The 13610-nt window shown below is 43.9% G+C and overlaps 1 protein-coding gene across 3 annotated transcripts in view; it reads right to left on the reverse strand.

Annotated features, from left to right (window-relative positions):
- Positions 1–13610, reverse strand: part of Slc14a2 (solute carrier family 14 member 2) — a 467996-nt gene that overhangs the window by 321245 nt on the left and 133141 nt on the right. The gene's annotated exons all lie outside the window — the stretch shown is intronic.

The following is a 13610-nucleotide window of genomic DNA, read 5'->3' on the forward strand; positions in this document are numbered from 1 at the left end:
TACATGTAAAGTCAGTTCCATTCTGAGCTGCACAGGCCACTTGGACAAAGCAAATCAAGTCCTTTAGCAGCCATGATTTGATATCCACAAGTATGGTGCTGTTATTGGCCGAATCAATTCCCACTGTCATGAGCGTCATACAGCAGGGAGGTGCAGAGTTGAGAAAGAAGGAGATATGGACTCAAACACAGATTCTACTGGGACAGTGGTATTTGGCTAATTTCTCTGGGCAGCCAGAGGGAGGCTCTGGGTGGGACTAGAGGCGAAGGAAGAAGAAAGATTCAGGGCTGGCGAGATGGCTTAGTTAAGTCACTTGCCTGTGAAGCCTAACGAACCAGGTTCAATTCTCCAGAACTCACATAAGCCAGATGCACATGGTGGCGCATGCACCTGGCTTTGGTTTGCAGTGGCTATGGGCCCCAGTGTGTCCATTCTCTCTCTCTAATAAAATATATATTTTTAAAGAAGAAAGATCCAGAAAAGGGATGTAGCACATGATGGATTATTCTCTAGCTCACAGTTTACCTAGTCTCTGCCTTGCTGATTTCAAGCTGTCTTTGCTGTAGGTGACAGCAGCCACATGAACTATTTTAGTGCCTTTGGTTTTGAGTGCACAACTTCCCTACCTGCCTCAGAGTCTTATGACTTTATTGACTTCTTCTTGAGGCTGGACCAACCAGTAAATACTGGAGAGACCAAATGGGACGAGATCAAGGAGGAGGAAGGTCAGGAAAGGTCCTGGGTGAAGTGGAGGACTGATCATGGCGACAGCTCTGGCTCGTGAACATGATCGACTGAAGGACCCTAGCTGGGGAAAGTGAAGTTTTTGGTTTAGACAGCTGATATAAAGAGACAGGTATTTTCTGCTCAAGAGCACATTCACCTTTATGATATTCATTTTGGAAAAGAAAAATAAAGAAAACTCTAATGGTGCTTACTGTGTCCATGGTGGAGGAATCTTTTGATGATAAAACAAAGTTGACTGACATCAACTTGTTTTTGACCTTTGTGGTCTGTTTGCTTTGTCTGGGTGAATGTGCTTAGTTTACTCCTGCGATCTTCCAGCTCAGCTGCAGTCCTGAACTGGCTAATGGGTATAACTTATGTGTGCTCAGTGTAAGAGAGAGAGAGAGAGAGAGTCCATTCACAAGGGCTGGAAAAATCAACTGCAAGCAATAATAATACTTAACATGTACAGTATTGTAGGCCAGATGGTAGAGCTGTGATTTGAAGATAGAATTTTCATAACCACCCAATCCAAATCTCCCCCTCATCAAATTATCACCCAAGTGGGACAGGACAGGAGCACTGAGGTAGAAGCTGTAGGAGATCTGCAAACTCTATGACTCAAGGCCTGATAGTAAATCTCATCTTCATTTAAAAATATTTTATTACTTATTTATTTATGAGAGAGAAAAAGAGAGAGAAAGGGAGAATATGGGCATGCCAGGGCCTCTAGCCACTGCAGACAAATTCCAGATGAAGGTGCCACCATGTGCATCTGGCTTATGTGGGTTTTGGGAACTTAAATTTGGGTCCTTAGGCTTGGTAGGCAAGTGCCTTGACTGCTCAGCCATTCCTCGAGTCCTCCCCCACTTAAAAAAAATATATATATATTTTTTCATTTTTTTTCTCTAAATAGTAAAGTAGCAAATCAGGCTACTAAAACCAAGAAATTGTATTATTATGCATTTTGTGTCCTGTTTGATGCCTTCAAGCCTCACAAAAATGGGGTGCATGCCTGCCTGTTGTGTGCATTTCCATGTTGCTGGTGGCCCGCACGGGGCCGCACGCATAGTCATTGCTCAGCAAATTATTAGTAACTGAATGGGTGAAGCGGCTTGAAAAGATAATACAAATGCTCCCATTGGATTCCATAACAACCCTGCAGGGTCTATAAAGTAAGGGCTTCTTACAATGACCATTTCCTAGGTAAAACCACAATGATGGCTATAGGCAGCGGATCTGACAAATCCATGGAGCTAGTAAAAGACAGAACTGAGGCGTGCAGCCAGGATGGCTGATTCCAAGTTCATAAAGCTGGGAGCTGGAGTGATGATCTGTGGGGCTTAGGATATCCATGAACTGGAGTATGAGGGATGGGTAGAGGAAGCAGGAAGGAGAGAGGGCCCATGCACTCCTTGTTCAATGTCTGAAGAGTAGCTTATGGCCTCAAAAGCTTGGGAATCATTCCACTCCAGTTCTGACGCTCTGCGTGCCTGGGACTGCCCCTGGGCTTCACAGTGTCGACACCAAGAGGAAGGGGGTGATCCACAAGTGCTAGGCGTACCAGTTGGTGCTTTGTAGTGACAGCTCCCTGATAAGGTCCTGTGAGGTAATTCCTGTTCAGAGAAAGAACGCTGCCCCACTCCCGAGAAGACGTAGTGCAGTGCGTCATGCTTACTTGGTATATGGCACTGCTTGAACCATTACATACTGCTCAATCTCCCCTGTCTATAAAGCCCCGCCTTAAAAAAAATGAGATTGTTAAAATCTTTCTGACCTGGGCCAGTTCATCTCTATATAGGAAACCTGGTGGTCCCCTGTTTCTGGGAGGTGACCATGGACTCAAGTAACCCTTCTGTCTCAGCTTCCCTAGTTTTTATTTCCTTTTTTTGTTATAATTGTTCTATTACATCACAGTTACTCCCTCTTCTGATGCATGTACATAGATGTATAGGTGGACATTTATGTGCATGAACACACATATATGTATACATTGATTTTTATAATTTGTCCATCTCTAACATGTCACACAATACAAAAAGTAATTTAATTCTTCTGTGGACACTTATACTCCTCCAGTGATCAAAATAAAAGTCAGTCACATGAAAAGAGCTTTAAAGCATAATATAGGGAAAATTTTAATTGCATTAAGAGTATAAGACTTGAATTCCACTCTCAACATGGGATAGTCATTTTTCTACAACATAAATTTTACTAATAACCCCCTAAGCATAAGGAATTGCAGGGAATATCAGAGGCTTCAAAGGCAGCCTCTGGCCCTTTACTTGTCCATTCAAAATAAGAAATAAAATGTCCAAAAAAATGGTACGATCCAGGCTGAAGTGTTGAGAGTGTGACCCTAAAAGCCACAGGAGAACAGAGAAGAGCAAAGAGGTTGAGGGGGCAGAGAAAGCTTTGCAGAGGTTGGCATTTGAAGTAGGCCGCCATAAAGAGGGCATGTGTCACAGGTATGAAGTGTGCCCGGCAGGATCAGGATCGTGGGTTCAATGCTTGGTTTCCAGCTAGTAGAGCTACTGTGGGAAATCCTGCTCACTGTAAGATGAGGCCTATCAGGAGGCTGTGAGTCCCTTGGGACAGGTTCTTGGGGTGTCTTGACCCTGATTCTTGCATCTTTTTCTGTGTCCTGTTTGTTACGAGGTAGGAGCGCCCTCAGTCATACACAACGTAACCATGATGTTTTACTCAGAGTCAGTGGAGCCATGCGACGACTATGGGACGAAATCTGAAACCATGAGTAAAATAAATCTTTCCTCCTTCAAGCTGCCTTTCTCAGATGTTCGATCACAGCGCTGTTAAGGCAGCAGATGTAACCCATACGCTATGAGCTTACACACGGGCTGCTTTGGTAGTGTCTGAAGGAAGTGAATGTCCATCCCGGAGGAGCAGCACAGGGAGGCAGGAAGAGGAGAGCACACGAAGCTCTCTGTCCCCTAGTCTCGCTTCTTAACATTACAGGAGATCCGAAGACAGAGCAGGTGGCTTTCCAAGAACCCCAGGCCCCGTGGGACATCCCCAAAAGTGATGTTCACCCAGGTAGGTTCTGCTCCAATGGCTCCCAGGGGAGCATGGCCCTTTCCCATCGGGGCCACCTGGCAGAGCTCCAACATGTTTCTTTTGTCTTAATCCATGTCATTCAGGAATAAAATCTGAGTTTCTCCGTCTTGCACTTCTAAGCACAGCTTCATTGACATTGAACAAACTTCCCAGCCCTCTTCTCTTTTCAGTCTGTGAGAAGACATTTCAATGAGTCTGAGCTGGGACAATTTAGAGCCGAGATTCCGATCTCTATTCACAGCCTGGGTAAGTTCTCACAAGATTTGAGTCAGGAGGCTAAGCTTTTAGATCCCCCGGTGGCATTGTCTCCAAGTTCCTCGGGGCCAGGCTGCCAAGTTCATGCGAAGGGCTGATCTCCTTCCTTTCACAGACCTACTTATTAGCAGCTTGCTTTCTTTCTTTTGCTTTTCTTTTTCTCCCCCTTCCAGGCCCATAGATACAATTATTAGAAATTCCTGGTTTTGTGCCCATATTGAAAGAAGGCCTGAATGGGTATGCTAAGGACCAGAAAGGGAGCCACTCTCCCCAACTCCAGCTTCTGTGGTTAATTAGATTTGGATGGTTTCAGAGGAGCAGCTGGAGTTTTCAGAAAATGGAAGTGACAAAAAGGGACTATTCAAGGTATTTTGGAGGGGCTGCATAAAACAATATAGCTGTGAAATGGGGTTTGGGAAATACAACAGTCTTGATTTGGTGGGGGTAGGGGTGCAGGGGAGGCCAGGCAGGGGCAGACAGGAATGGATGTGAGAAGGCAGAAAAGTGCCCGGCCGGGTAGATTCCATTACGTTGGACACTCAGGCTAGTGTCCCACAGTGAGCGCCTGTCCCCCTGGCAGCTTTGCCCCAGGCTTATGGAAGTAGCCCAGTCTTCTAGCACACACATATGGCCGATAAACTGGGGCAAGTGGGAGTTAAATTCCTGGTTTGAAGTTCAAAGTCACTGTCTTTTGGCTGAAATGATCAGAAGCTTATCAGAAAACCTATTTCCGAAGCAACAGCATTAGGCGTACCCACAGAGGGTGATGACTAGACCCCCTGTGTAAGGACATGCAAGAAGCAAAGCTCTTCCTGCTTGGGAAGGGTACATAACATTCTCTGGAAGTGGTGAGTGCTCCAAATTCTCTGATTTCCCTGGTTTCTCTGAGTGCTTACACTCGTTAAATAGGCAAAGACTCCACAGATAAGAAGCCTCTAGACTCCCTGTCTAATAACGTCTGTGGACACTCACTTCTGTGCCTGTCTAATCTGCAGTAAATTTCTTCTTCATCAAGACCAAGGACCTGGTCCAGATGCTAAGGCTCTGCTCACCCTCACATTCTGCTATTCACTTTCATGACATTAAAGATCCTCTGTGACAAGGTTTGGAAGGGAGCACGGAGCCAAAGCCACTGCAATCTGAAAAAACACCCTTTCACTGATCAGCAGGGGAAGACAGCTGTTTGCCACTTCTCTCAGTTCAAGTTTTTTGCCCAGTGATTGATTGAAAGTCTAATGCAGCTTTGGGGAGGATAGTCAAGGATGTTTCAGGGGAAGAAACAGACAAGAAGCAAGGGCATTTTGTCCCATGGATCAGTGTTTAGCAAACTTTGCTGTAATCTAGTGATTTTCAAGAATATTTTTAATGATAAAGTTTTAAGCCAAATCCCACATAGAATCTCAGAGTAAGAAATAGAAGCAGAATGGCTAAGGCGGAAGGGAGGTGGGCTGCTGGGGTTGTCCTCACTCTGGCTTTGACACCTAGCATGGTTGCTATGATGCAAGCGCGGACCTGGGGCCGCTACATGCTGCTCGGAGTCCTCCATAGTTGACAAAGCCTCCTCTGCCAAAACCAAGAAGTTTTAAGTTGTCCCTTTAAAAAAATATATTAAGGTTCTTATTCAATAAAACTGCAGACGTACCCTTTCCGTCCTTCCTAATTCTCAAAGAATCAATATGTTATACACTGTCTGGGTGTGTAGGTGGGAGCTGTGTGGGACCAATGCAGAATTATTAATATCAGTCTGTCCACAGGCTGACAAGCCCTAGACATTAGATAACAGCTTGCTCACTCCATTAGTAAAAGACCGCTCGCATGCGAAAAGCACTGAACTGTGTGCTGTGACTATTGGGGGGGGGGGCGGTGAATGAGATGCAGTCTTCACTATTAAGGAGCTTATCCTCGAATAAGAGGAATAAGAGACAGAAACCACACATGACCCTGTCAGGGCTGAATCAGGAGAATGCAGATTGCTATCTAGTCTCAGGTCTCAGAGGATGAGACTTCCAGGTGGGTGGACAATGTGTTATCCATTTTCAGGGGACAGGAATAAGCACTGGATGTGGTTTAAGTTTTAGAAAGGAGGGAATGAACAGAGAAAGAATTGAAGAGCTTAGGGCTATCAGAAAGGAAGAAAAGGAGAGGAGAATGTTTCCCATAAGCTTCTAGCATATGACACTACAGAATCTCCCTTTCCTGTTTGGAGTGCTATTTTTATATACTGTCTTCTCTTTGTTCTTGTCTTTTCAATTGCCCTTTCTCTGTGTGGCATATTTTTAGGTCATTGTCTTCTTAAAGAGCAGAAGAATGGTGGGCATCTATTTTAAACACTCAGTTTACAATGCACATGTTTTCTTTCCTTGGAAACCAGACCACCAGCGCAAAGACCTTTAGGCAAAAAGAACACAAGCCGAGATCCCAGTTTCTCTTCTAGCCTAGAAGTAGCATGTAAATAAGTTAGGCAGGGCCTGTCTTCAGAAACAGACTGTCTGGAGGGGCCAGATGAGCTTACAGGAAACAGGGTAACTACTACTGACAGTTTGAGTGGCTAGAGAAAATTTTAGTGATGTAAAGAGATATATGTAAGATTTACGGTTAGGAGAGAGAGAGAGAGAGAGAGAGAGGAAGAGACAGAAAGGGAATTTACAATTTTTTCGGTGTGTTAACTTTTTTCCTAGGTATAGTGTTGATATGAATAGGTCAACCTTTTAGGCTAGGGAGTTGTCTCAGTGGGTTAAGGCACCTGACTGCAAAGCTTTCTGGCCTGGGTTCAATTTCCCATTACCTACATAAAACCGGATACACAAAGTGGTGCATGTATCTGGGGTTCATTTACACCGGCAAGAGGCCCTGGTGCATCCATTCATTCCCTCTCTCTCCCTGCTTTTAAATACATAATTTTTAAAAGGAAAAAGTCAGGTCCAACTCACTTTCTGCTCTTTGGGGAGAGATGTGTAGGACACCCAGGACGTCATCACGGACTGTGAAGATTCCACATGGGTGATGTACTATTGCTTTTGTGATTTCAAAAATAGTGGCGAGGAGGGGGGTGGGGACAGGGATGTGGGCTAGGGGAATCACGAGGGAAGGAATTGTCCCTGGCAGAAGGGCAATGTAAAGCCACACAGAGGAACTTTTCTTGGCGAGAGAGGAGCAGAAGCTTGGGCTGAGGGTGCTGGGAGAGTGAGCTGATTGGGCTGACGTGGAGACACCCCCTGATCTGTTGCGCAGCCAGGTTGGAGAACCCAGGTCTGATGGGAACCTGCCAAGACAGCAAATGGAGTTTGCATACAGCTTGGGCACACAGGGGCCTTGAATTCCTAGATAACTTTATCCTATAGGCAAGTGAGGGAGGTTCTTTTTCAGATCAGAAACGAGAGTCCCCATCATTTTATCAGATGGAAAGGAGCTCATGATGGGGGCCCGGCGGGGGGGGGGGGGTCTGGCGCAGACCCAGCCTGGCACTGCTGTTTTGGGCAACCATCGATGGAATGAGCTGGAAGCAGTTCTCAGTAATTGGCGCTTTCTAGGCTGCTGCCTAGTTCAAGAGCACAAGTGATGCATCCTCCTCTGTGTGCAGTGATTGCTGGCCCAAAATAGCCCTGCACCTGCTCTGAGATGCCTGGGAGATAATTTCAGCTTCCCAGGAAACTTCCCTGATTGGTGTTGATTTTTCATGACCTCCCTTCAGGCAAACACCTGGAGAGAGGCACCTGATCACACAGGCTTAGCCTGGAGAGCACAGGCCGCTGAGGAGAGCTGGCCCAGCCTGGCTGAGAAGGAGGCTCCTTGTGGTCTCCCTGGACAAAGGAGGCTCAGGCTCTGGAGCAATTGGCCTGGGACCCACTTTGGAAGAAGTACCCAAAGTGTGGGTGGGGGCTGGAGAGATGGCTTGGCGGTTAAGCGCTTGCCTGTGAAGCCTAAGGACCCGGGTTCGAGGCTCGGTTCCCCAGGTCCCACGTTAGCCAGATGCACAAGGGGGCGCACGCGTCTGGAGTTCGTTTGCAGAGCCTGGAAGCCCTGGCGTGCCCATTCTATCTCTCTCCCCCTCAATCTGTCTTTCTCTCGGTGTCTGTTGCTCTCAAATAAATAAATAAATAATAATAAATAAAAAAAAGTGTGGGTGGGTTGGTCACTACTGTCTGACCAAGCATCTCTTCTCAGCTTATCACCCATTTCTGCCCCCCTGCCATGTGGGTCCTATGGAGTGACCTAGCAATATAGCAGGTGTCTGGAATCCTGTCTCAGATCCAACTCCCCTAGCAAAATGCTTCCTTTTGGCTCAGATATCATTTCCTCCACAGACCCAGCTGTGCACAAAGATTCAGAGGCCTCAGAGAAATAAGCAACTGCCTGGAAACTAGACAGATATCGTAGGTAGAGAGTGAATCTGCATCCCAGTCCAAGGATGGGTCTGAAGCCCATTGTATTTCAGATGGTGAAATGTGGCATTATATCATCTGATCATCCCCAAAACTTTAAGTTAGAGCTCTTTTTCCATTTTACAGATATTTACTAACTTGCCTCAGGTCATACCTTTAGAAGTGTTAGGAGTTGGATTCAAATCCAATAGTCAAATTTAACTTTCTTATCTCTGTTGTTGTACCATTTTGGTCAAACATTATACAATATATTTTTCTCATTTTTGATTGACAACTTATACATGTGAATATTGTATTTTGAACACAATACAGTCCTATTGAAATTTTGAATTTTAAAATACTTTTTGTTTATTTTTATTTATTTATTTATTTGAGAGCGACAGAGAGAGAGAGAGAGAGAGAGGCAGAGAGAGAGAGAGAGAGAGAGAGAGAGAGTGTGTCAGGGCCTCCAGCCACTGCAAATGAACTCCAGATGCGTGCGCCCCTTGTGCATCTGGCTAATGTGGGTCCTGGGGAATCAAGCCTTGAACCATGGTCCTTAGGCTTCACAGGCAAGTGCTTAACCACTAAACCATCTCTCCAGTCCTAGAATACTTTTTGATTGTCATATATATATTGAGTTTTGAGTCTCCAAACTCTAAAAGGAACTGCCAAGTATAAAAAGAGGCAGTACTAGTCTATGGGCATAAAATAAATATTTAGAGAGCACTTTGATGGGCACAACATATCCATTTAGCCAAACTACAACTTCCTGCCTAGGGCCTATGACCTTCCCAGCCACAGGATTTTGTTCAGGTTTTCAGTACCAGACATGAATTCCCTCCACTGGAGAGGGCCTTGCATACAGAGAACAGTTGGTCACCCCCATAATAGTCATGCCACTATTATACTTATGGTCACATCTTGCCTGGCTGATTGGTTGTGTTGGTTGCAGTGTCCATTGGTGAGTAATATTGTTGAATAATTTTCTCCCCAAGCAGCCTACGTAGCATTTTCCAGCACTAAGAAAGCTAGCCAACACTTACAATTTAATAATGAAAAAAAAAAGTGACTTTATCCAAGTTAGGTTGATGACCCTGGATTATATTCCTCTGGTGGTCTGTTGGGTTCTGGGGATTCATGCTAATATTCTCACTTCACAGAGTTTCATTAGAGGCCAAGAAGGTACAGCTTCCAGAAGGAGCAGCCAAACCAGAGTGGCCTGTAGGGCTGGTGAGTGGCTGAGGGATTTTTCCTTCATGGAAATGAAGCCTCGGTAGCTGGCATGTAGAGTGGGTGAGGCATCATCTATCATAACAGCACAACCAGGCCAATGTCTAAGCATCATTACTCACTGGCCACATACACCCATTAGAGCAACTGCAAAGGGAACCAACACACACGAAGAATGGGGTCAACAGGGAAATGCACCTGGATTCTACTGTTCCTTCTACTCAAAAGCTTACCATCCACTGCAACTCATACCATCCCACAAGGTTTTGGAGATTTCATTTTCTAAACATATTTTGATTTATTTATTTGGAGAGAGAGAGAGGGGGTAGAAGAGAGAGAGAGAGAGAGAGAGAGAGATGGAGAGAGAGAGAGAGAGAACAGGCACATTAGTGCTTTTTGTCACTGCAAATGAACTCTGGATGCATTCTTCACTTTGTGCATCTGGCTTTACTTGGGGACTGAGAGATTGAGCTCTGGTTGGCAAGCTTTGCATGCAAGTGCTTTTAACCACTGAGCCACCTCCCTTTGGAGGTTTTAAATGTGAAATCCTCATTTGGAAACTTCACTGGGAACAAAGGATAGAAAAATAAATCAACTTCTGTCTCTCCTTCAGAGAATTAATTTTTTAACTTTTTCTTAAGTTTTAAGTTTTTGTTAAACTAAGGATAAACATGAACACCTTGATTGGAGAATTACATGTCCCTAGCCTGCTCATCTATCTTGATTCAGGAACTTTGCCATGTCTCTAAAGAACTAACTTTCTTTCCTTCCTCTCTCTCTTTATTTATGAGAAAGGGAGAGAAAGAGAAAAGAGAAAGAGAGCCTCTAGGTGCTTCAGTCAAACTCCAGATGCATGTGCCACCTTGTGCCTCTAGCTTATATGGGATCTGGAGAGTTGAACATGGCTCCTTAGGCTTCATAGGCAAGAGCCATAACCTCTAAACCATATCTCTAGGCCCCTTCTTTCTCTCTCTCTCTTTCTTTCTTTCTTTCTTTCTTTCTTTCTTTCTTTCTTTCTTTCTTTCTTTCTTCTTTCTCTGTCTCTCTTTCTCCTCCCTCCCTCCCTCCCTCCGTCCCTCCCCCCTCTCTCCCTCCCCCCCTCCCTCCCTCCCTCCCTCCCTCCCTCCCTCCCTCCCTCCCTCCCTCCCTCCCTTCTTTCTTTCTTTCTTTCTTTCTTTCTTTCTTTCTTTCTTTCTTTCTTTCTTTCTTTCTTTCTTTCTTTCTTTCTCTCCCCTTCTCTCTTTTTCTTTTGCATTTATGGTTACTAAATGTTCCATGTCAAACAACTGAGAGGCTTCCCCTTAGCCTCATGGGTTTTGAATGTTTGTTTGCTGGCTGGTGGCAATTTGGTCGGCAGAGCCTTCCTGGAGGTGTGTTGCTGGGGGGCAGGGCTAGGCATGTTATGATCCAACCTCCCCCTTGCTGGAGCTCAGCTCACTCTTGTTGCCTTCTGCCAGCTTCCTTAGCAAGATGCCAATCTCTGCTCTACCATCCTTTCCCTGCCATCATGAAGCTTCCCCTTGAGACTATAAGCCAAAATATATCCTATTTTCCCAGTCAGATGCTTTTGGTCACATGTTTTGTCCCAGCAACATGAAGGAAACTGCAATAAGAAAGCTTTTTTAAATGGTACCTGTGATTCTCGGCATGCTGCCCACTTTAGCTCTAGAAGAGGACACAGTTCTACATTTCCTAGGTTGGTCTTACTTTCCCCCCATTCTTCTTCTAATTCGACCATGTATCCCTTTCCAACCCTTCTATTATCAACACATCTGTTATAGTGACCTTCTTGCTGCTGGGACAAACACCCAACTAGAAGCTGCTTATGGAAAGGGCTTCTTTCCCCCTTCTTCCCTCCCTCCTCCATTCTTGTCATGACTATTTTCCAACAACAAAACCTCATCAGGCTCATTGGTGGACCACCCAGTATTCTGAAAAGGAATTGAAGTATTTCAACAATAATGTTCAGTGGTTTTATATGCAGGTATTCTGTCTGAAGCTATAATAAGTCATATGTAGGCTTCTGAAGGTCCTGACTGTGTGTACCTGGTTTAGGATCTTCATACTTCCAATTGTTAAATAGCTTCCTTTTACAGCCTCCCCTTGCAGCTAGAGAAAGATGCTTCATAATATATGTGTGGGATTAGAGATGTTATAAGTATCCTAAAAGTTGTCCTTTATTCAACACCTCCTATGTACCAGGCCTTATTCTTTTCATACATTATCTCCCTTTAGAGAGTAGGGTATGGAAATCCTCATTTTATAGGCTAGGATATTTGGACTCAAGGAGACTAAAATAAAAGTACATATGCCTTAGGTCATAGAACCAAGTGTTTCTTCCATGAAATTTTCTTTCCACAGTCCTATCATGAATATATATTTTATTTAGGAAATCACACTTCTTAAACAATATCATAATTATCAATCATTAACACCCTTGAGGGCATTTTCTTAGTTTATTCCAGGGTACACACCTGAAAATCCTTTGGGATTTTGATAGGAGGAAACCAGGGATAATTTAGAATCTGAGCCATTTGTGGAATAGTAGATCTAGTAGGGGATGCCCACATGGACAGTGAGGGTTGGGAGAGAATGAAATTCTGAAGAATGCTGTACTTCTTAATTTTATCTTTTGTAGTTTTGACTTTTGGAAGTCCATAGAAATTGTCTCTTACCAGAGTATTTTCAAAAGTATTGACAACCTTATTCTATACAACCAGGTGTTATTGACTCTTGAAAAGCTACCATCTCTACCAGTCAGGGCTCAGAGATACCCTCTTGGACCTAAAGACATGACTACATGTTTGTCTACATCATTAAGGTACCTCCACAAGTGAGAACTGCCTTGACATTTTTTTTTTCCTAGAGTGGGCTACCCAGCATATATTCATGGTGGGTTGAAGTCCTGAGTGGAGCCATGAATCTAACCATGTTTGCACCAGCAATAACCCAGAAGCCAATGCAGCCTGACCCTGAAAACTTTTCAAGGTTCCTCAGAAATCAGCCTACTCCCAAATGTTGAAAAGCTTTGGTGATTGATTCACTGGGGATTCTTCAAGCCTATTGATTTGGTAAATAGAAGCTAACAAGTTGGACCAGTGATCCTGGGAACATCAATAGCTTAGGTAAGCTTGAATCAGTGACTTTTGCTAGCTATAGCATCGGGTAATTTGTCTTTATATTTACTTAGTATTGATGTTAAAGAGAATGATTAGTCATTTGTTTTATGGCCTACCTTAACCCTAACCCCATCCAAAAGTTTGCCTCAACTACCTTATTCAATATTTTAGAAAGTAAGCTAAGAGTTTTGCTTCTTTCTTATAATGGAAGGAGACTAATTGGACCCAAGTGCTTTTCATCACAGTTGCCATTTGCCTTTCTTGGAAGTATCCCTTTTCATCTTGTTAAAAATACTTTTAATCTTATTAAGAGGAGAACAGTTAGTAATATGCTTACTATGTCGACCTAATCAAAATCTCTGAGTTAAGAGTAACACCAACCTAAAGCCTAAAGCAGTCATAGGCAGACTATCATAAATGGCTGGAAAATCTAGTTACCAATATTTACTCTTGGAAGTTAGAAGGAAACTGTTAGTTACAGTCTTCATGTATTTTTACCACACTCAGGTTCTCACAGGTATGCCCATCATCTCGTTACCCAGTCAAGGGACTCATCTAAGTGTGATGTGCATTCTTCTTCCTATCCTTAACAGCTAAGTGGTAAGGAAGGCCTTGTGATGTACAGATTATTGGCATAATTCATGCTTACATAATTAGATGATTGCAACTTTAATGTATAAATTCTTCCTGGAACTACAGGAGAATGGTGGTATGCCAGTTCACATGGACCCCACTTATATATATTTTTCTGTGAAAGATCTACAAGATGAACATGAACCTTCCCATCTTTACTTTTTAAAAAAATATATTTATTTTTTATTAATTTGAGAGAGAGAAAGAG

Source organism: Jaculus jaculus, chromosome 2 (assembly GCF_020740685.1).
Source record: "Jaculus jaculus isolate mJacJac1 chromosome 2, mJacJac1.mat.Y.cur, whole genome shotgun sequence".
NCBI lineage: Eukaryota > Metazoa > Chordata > Mammalia > Rodentia > Dipodidae > Jaculus > Jaculus jaculus.